Consider the following 7,515-nt stretch of genomic DNA (forward strand, 5'->3'; position numbering starts at 1 on the left):
CAGACATTTGTAGTTAGGTACAATGAATAACTCTAGAAATCTGAAGAACTTTAGGACTTTAGTTAATAATATTATATTTTATACTGAGGATTTGCTGAGAGTAAATTTTTTGTGCTTTTACCACGCACACAAAAGTATATCTAGGGAAGGTGATGAATATGTTAATTTCTTTTACTATAGTAAATATTTCACCATGTATATGCATATTAAATATGTTGTACAGCTTAAAATATGCAATAAAAGCAAATTTCTAAAAATTAAGCAACTGACTATGTTATTGGTAGGAGTCAATAAATTGATGAGTTCAGTAGAGCAGATTTATAAAAAATGTCCAAATTGAGATGAATGGTGAGAACCTAGACATAAGTTTGTAGATGTATTAGTCAGGGTTCTCTAGAAGGACAGAACTAATGGATCAAGGAGAGCTAGTCGGAGTTCCAAAACTGAAGAACTCGGAGTCTGGTGTTCAAGGGCAGGAGGCATCCTGCACGGGAGAAAGATGTAGGTTGGGAGGCAAGGCTAGTCTCTCTTTTCACATATTTCTGCCTGTTTATATTCTAGCCTCTCTGGAAACTGATGAGATTTTGCCCACCGGGGATTAAGGGTGGGTCTGTTTTTCCGGGCCCACTGATTCAAATGTTAATCTCCTTTGGCAACACCCTCACAGACACACCCAACATCGTTACTTTGTATCTTTCAAACCAGTCAAGTTGACACTCAGTATTAACCATCACACTAGGACACCCTGACAGCTAAGATTATATGAAACTCACTAAATTAACAGATTGAGGAAAAAACAATGTATTCTGATATAAGAATAACTATTGGTATTATATCAATAGATTAACTTAAATAAGTTATTAAACTGTATAATAATATTTTAAAATTTACATTGACCAAACAAATCAAGATAAACAATGTAGTGATAAAATATATAAAGTATACAAATGATTTTTTGAGTTCCAAGAAAATAATGTCATTCAAAATGTTGGGGTCCGCGTGTTTCCCTAAACAAAGGAATGAACACACAAGACAACACAAGACAAGACAAACATGGCGGCCGCCTCGAATGGCGTGCTCTGCTTTATTTTATACAGTCGTTTGTGGAATGTTGCCAAGTCACAAGACACATTGTTGTTTTTCTGACCTTTCCCTGACTTTCTGGATTTTCAAGATGTTTACACATAAACAAGCCCCCAGGGTCTGCTGTTTGCCGCTGGCTCCTTTAGTCCTCCCTGTTTACAGGGAAAGAACACCCAGGACTTATCGGGAACATCTGGTTTGCGAGCATGTAGTCCTCTACACAAAATTTCAAAATTACAAAGTCACAGAATTTATCTGAATGATTATAAAAGACTGTGGAATAGAAAATCAAAACATCACTTAGGATAAGCATTTAGATGACACAATCATCCACTCATATATTGTAAAAGTGTACACACTTTGAAAAATAGTAAGCATTTAATATCCTGGGTTCAGAAATAGAACTATGATCACAGTGCTAGCTATAATTTATTGTTCCCAAGTGCTAGAAAATGAGCTAAATGTTTTGATTCACAATCTGATTTAATTTTCATGAACACCCTTTGAATCAATGACTTTCACAAACCCTATTTTGTGGGTGAAGATATTCAGTCATTTAGAGTCCAAACAAGTCCAACAAAATCAGTAAATACTAAGTATTGAGCTGGAATTAAATTCAAGTCTGTGAAATTCTGGAGTAAAGTTGTTTAACTACATTATACTGCCTCCTAATGAAGAACATCCCCCCACCAAAAAAAAAAGAAAAAACAACACAACACACACACACACACAAACACACACACACACACGTTAACAGAAAAGCTATGACATGAAAATATCATAACTTAAAGGGGTATAAGTATTAAATTTTATAAAATAATGTTAAATCAAGCCAAAAAATGGCTTGGGATTCAAACAATACCTTTGAATTTTCACCCTTAGAATGTAATGAGTTTATGCTTAATATCCTTGAAACAGCTGAAGTAATTTAAAAACAACTGGAATTTGTTATCTAGATCTATCTATATATCTGTTAAGTAATTTTTAAAAACAGTCTTTTTTCATCAAATTAATATTATTGTCAATTCAGGATTCTAAGGTAAACTTTTGGCATAATAAATATAAATCTAAAAATGCCTTAACTTATTGCAAATTCAGTTGCATTTTTGTAAGCTATGAATATTATATCATGTGACTCAACAAGTTACTTTCTTAATTTATTTGAAACTATAAAAAGGTTATCCATCTTAACAGTATGGGTAAAGTCTTTCTATTGTAAGCATTTGTCAAATTTAATATTTGCTATAGTTTCTCAAATATAGAGCTATATTAGAAGAACAAAGGGCACTTAGATATGGTCAATCAATTTTTGTTAACACTATCAAAATAAGGTCAATAAACGACTTTTTGTGGGAAGTTGTTTTGGATTTGACACTTTGATGCAAAATTATTTTGACTAACATTTCTTAGATAATTCAGATACTGGATGGCCATAATTTTAAACCACTGATTATACAGTATATGTTTTGCTACATGATTGATTCTCAGAGTTCTCAGAGTCTAGATCAAAGCATCTAGAAGGTTTAATTTTTTTCCCACTGGTGTTTAATTCCAAAATAATTATTTGTTGTTTCTTGCCAAAAAGTTTACCTAAAACATTTATGCTCATAGGAAACATATGATAAAATATATTTGCTTTTTGCTTCCCTTATGCTTGTTTGTGTTGTATAGAGCATTGATCTATTTTCTTGTAAGGACCTCAGGATGGAAATTGGTCAATGAAACATGAGTTTGAAGACAATGGATTAAATAGTGGAAGTCTATTAAATTTTTTAAAAAAACACAGGACCTAAATGATATGTTTTATTTTGGTATCATGCTCACTTGTCTGCTGTCATTATTTGACATTGGTCATGCAAAGAGTAACTCAAGAACACTTAATAGAAATTAATAAACTTTACTTTTGTGGAATGAAAAAAAGTATCTAAAGGAGGAAAATGAAGAACACTGAAAAAGAACCTATAAATCCTGAAAACGTATCTTAAGTGATATATTACATTTACAAAGTTATTTACAATACTTATCGCAATGGGTGGGCAACATTATATGCTAAGGGAAAAAGATTAATAATGTGTGGTCTTAATTGTCAAAAAATACATCATGTGATTTTACTTTTGAATTTGTAGTTTCTAATGTGGCACTCACTTTACTTCACTTTCACTTTACTTTTTGCACCAATTGGAGGGTTGAGTTTGACTAGGAGCAAGACAACCAGTTTAAATTTCAAACAATCCCTAGACTAACTGGGTTTCTTCTGAGAGATAAAAGTGTATTGAAGAGTTCAACAAGATAGTGTGAACTCAAATTTTTTTTTCAACAATATCCTGACTAACCTTAAAGAGAACATTAAAATAAATAGCAAAACTGAAGGTATTCAAACTTGTGTTAAAAGACATCTTAAGCTAGTGAGAAAAAAAAAAAAAAAAAACAACTTTTTACCATTTTGAAAGGGTAAAACTTTTTATGTATTATTGTTTTACCAATTAGCCTACATATTTTAACATATTTATGCGACTATAATAACAATTAAAATAGCTAATATTATTTGAGTATCCAATATCTTACAGACTTTGCAATTTGTGTTGTATTCAATATACCATTTACTTGTTACAACAATCTATATATCAGATATTTTTGTCAAACTCTCCATTTTACGAATGACAAAGTTAAGGTTTAGAGAGTCTAGTGTATAACAATAAATGGGAGAAAAGATAAGTCATTTATACACGCACATACACACAGGTAGATGGATAGATGTTGTGTATGTGTATATATCTATACATAGAATTAGCTATATATACACACATACATATACATACATCATTTGGCTTTTCAGTATGTTAATATTATATTGAAATTCATTATAAATTTATCAAGATAATACTATCCTTTATTTGAAAGCTAAAGAAAATGAGAGTCAAAAATATTAAATAACTTGTTGAATAGCACACAGTGTTAAGTTAGTAGGGTTAGAATACAAGCTTATTCTCTTTCCAAATTGTCCCACTGCCTCTTCATCTAGGTCCCATTTATCTCTGTACTTCTTTAGTTCCTTCTCTCCTCAGTTTTCTCTAGGAATTTGCTATACAGAGATGAGATGGGTGTGACAGCATGTTTTAATCCTGCCATAACCGTATGTTTTGCTAGTCTGTATTAGAAAGGATTATGCTAAAATTTCTGTGACTTACAAAACAAAAGACAAGTGCTAACTTCCACTACTTGTCCTATATGTCTAAAAAACGGTATGTACATCTGGGAGACAAAGACTTACAGAAATATGAAATTCTGTAGCTGCATCATTAGGACATCAGGTCTCCTTGATTGCCATGCCGGGAGTGAAAGCATGGGGTTTCATCAACAACATTTTCCACATTCCAGAAGTGATAGATATCATGTGCCTCATATTCATTGGTCAGACTAGTTTCTGAACCAATCTCATATAGAAGTGGGCTAACAAGTATTGTCTTCCTTGTGCAGAAAGGTAATGAGAACTGGATATTGGTGAACACTAGTTATGTCCACCAGATCTTCCTCAAAAAATGTCTTGTTCCTGACATGGGAATTCACAGGAGACAATGTCAGCAAGGTCAGAAAAGGAAGACTTTGCATAGAAGATACAAGATGCATAAGGTTTTTGATTGATGAGATGAGAGGTAAAATAAAAAGTAATATAAACTGTACACAACATAAGATTGCCTCCCCAAAGGCAGAAAACAATCTCTCATCCCTATGCTGCAGCTTGAATGAAAAATAATGATACAATTTGCTACTTCTATGGATAAACAAAGAGACCTAGAAGATTGAAAGGCTCTTAAAAATAACCATTTGGGGGTATAATATTTTATAATGGCTCATGGCTTTTATAATTGTTTCTCACTGTGCCTGAGAAAATCAAAGGAGTACATGCAAAGAAATACAAAGCAGCAGCCAGAGTCAGCAATGACAGGCTCCCCACTGAGTGCCATAAGCTCCATTATCTTCTGTCATAGCAACTCCTCAATCAAAGGGAAATAGTGCACGGGAAGCAGGAGACCAGGAAAAATAAAACATACGCAAATTGGCTAAATTATAGCACAAACTACTACTGAAGACACAGTTAAAGAATCATAGAAAAGAGCCGGTATTTTCTTACAGTTTGTTTTTTAAATTCTAGCAAAAATTATATCAATTTACTCTTTTACATGAGATAGTATGCGTTCTCTTAATAACCAAAGAGATGGCTTTTTTTTTTTTTCATTTGTAACAGGTATTTCAGAGTGTTCCTGCCAGTATTATAAACAGAAGTTTATAATATCAATCTATTCTATTCTTGAGCTTTGCATTCACTGTACAATGCATGCAAAGTCACAGTTCTTTCATAAATATTTCATATAAGGTTTGTTGATGTATGTTTTAACTTTAGAGTGTATATTGGTACATGATCTAATAAATGTGTTTCAACAAGAAAGACATAAGAGCACGTGCTTTGCTAATCCTTTCGTAAGTGTCTTTTATCTAAAAATTAGCTTATTTTGTCTGCTGTGTATATGCTTATCTCATAACTAGGGTTATAAACACCAGTTTTGTATTTGCCAAATATGCCAATGAACAATTAAAGTATAAATTAAAGAAAATATTCTCATTTCTGTTCTTTTATGGCACAGAAACATATCTTATTTTTTAATATACTTTAAAAATAAACCTTGTCTGCCTTTTAAATCATGAAGATAATTGAGAATTTTCATTTCTCCATCTGATTTCTAAATTTTGCTAGTATTTTTTGGGTTGCATAATCTGTACACTAAATCCAGGTGCTCTGCATTAACTACTGTAATCTGAATGACCCAACTCTCTACAATAAAATAAATGAGAAGCCTAAGTATATATATTAATTATATATCATTCATATCTACAGCCCTATACATATTCATAAAAATGATGCCCTTATGATTTATTTCCTTTCTTAGTGTCTATAATTGTCCCACGTCCTAGTACAAATTAATTATTTTAATTTCTGTTGTGTCATTGCAACATTTTATTCCTATTGTGCAAATATAAAAAGGAAAGAATCTTCTGTGCCCTGAGTCCAAATGAAAATCTCAAGCAACAAAAAAGTGAAGTGATTGGGAAAATAAAATCATTATGAACTGATCCCAACAGCATTTCAGTTTCATTAGTGTTCTATTAATTTAATACCATAACCCGATTTTAAGTTCTGACAAAGTTCTGTATTGCAGATCTCAGTATTATGTATGAATTGTACTGCACTACACATAAAAATGATGTAAATGTGAATGTATAAGAATAGCCTGACAATTTGAAAAGTCTTTGTAATATTTTCAGAAAATATCCTAGATAGGCTATTATTGAATTATTTGATTTTTATAAATTACTTTTAATTATGGAAACAAAGAGTAGTTTTCTCAAGCCTTAACACCATTGAAGATATTTACGTATCTCTGTTTAACAAATAGATCATGGTTTGTAATTCACGCCAATGATTGATATGAATTAGATTTTATGAGGTTTTCAGGCATTATAAAGAATTAAATAATTAAATATGCTGAAAATTTTCTTAATTCAAGTTTTAAGTTGGTTTTACATAGTGTAAACATGGTCATAAAGAATGATAGTATTATTGGTAACACGCTTAATCCTCATTATATCTCACTATATCCCTCATTATAAAGTATGTACTGTGATTATTCCTATTTTCTAGATGACGAGATGGAGGAACTGAGAGGTTAAGTAACTTGCTTAAGGTTATTCAGCCCAGTAGTTCAGACATGATTTAATCTTTAGTCTGGCTCTAGAGTCTGTACCCCTAATCGATATTATGAAGCGTCCGTTTTTTATTTACACCCTTTTAATTTTACTCTGGCATATTTCGATTTGGTTTCTTGCATCTATGGGACTTTTGGATAATGATAACTTATGTTTCTATATTTACAAAAAATAAACAAACATAAAACATTACAAGTTATTGATTTCTATTTTGACTGGGATATACAATCTGTTACAAAGCAGAATATTAACCGGCTTACCTGCCCTCAAAGGAAGATTTCTTCTGTCTCTGAAATTTTTATGTTGCATCTAAGACTGTTTTTCTCTTGATAACACTAGGATGAGAAAGATGAAAATAGACTATAGCCAGAAGGTGTTACTGCTGTCTCTGCGACTATCTTTTTGCAACTTGAGTTTTTCTTTCAGTTTGTTAATTTGTAATTCAATCTCTCCCATTTCATCTTGGCCCTTCCTAGTCTTCACAGAGTTCATTTACTTACACATATCATTAGCTAACCACTGCAGTCATCGAAGTTTTTAGAAACTTAGATGAGTTTGGGCACATTCAGAGTGGCATGGCCACCAGTTTTTACAAACTTAAAAGCTGCAGAGTACGTCTTAGGAACGCTGAACACCTCTGTTTCTTCCGAATTTATTAAAAAGTGTGAT

The 7,515-nt window shown here is 32.0% G+C and overlaps 1 long non-coding RNA gene across 1 annotated transcript in view; it reads right to left on the minus strand.

Annotated features, from left to right (window-relative positions):
- The window catches only part of LOC126932044 (uncharacterized), a 71,284-nt gene extending 64,113 nt beyond the window's left edge, over positions 1-7,171 (minus strand). The window contains exon 1 of the long non-coding RNA XR_007718093.1: positions 7,107-7,171. This is a non-coding gene — a long non-coding RNA (uncharacterized LOC126932044). The remainder of the gene's footprint in view (positions 1-7,106) is intronic.
- Positions 7,172-7,515: the final 344 nt, after the last annotated feature.

Source organism: Macaca thibetana, chromosome 12, assembly GCF_024542745.1.
Source record: "Macaca thibetana thibetana isolate TM-01 chromosome 12, ASM2454274v1, whole genome shotgun sequence".
In the NCBI taxonomy this organism is placed as follows: domain Eukaryota; kingdom Metazoa; phylum Chordata; class Mammalia; order Primates; family Cercopithecidae; genus Macaca; species Macaca thibetana.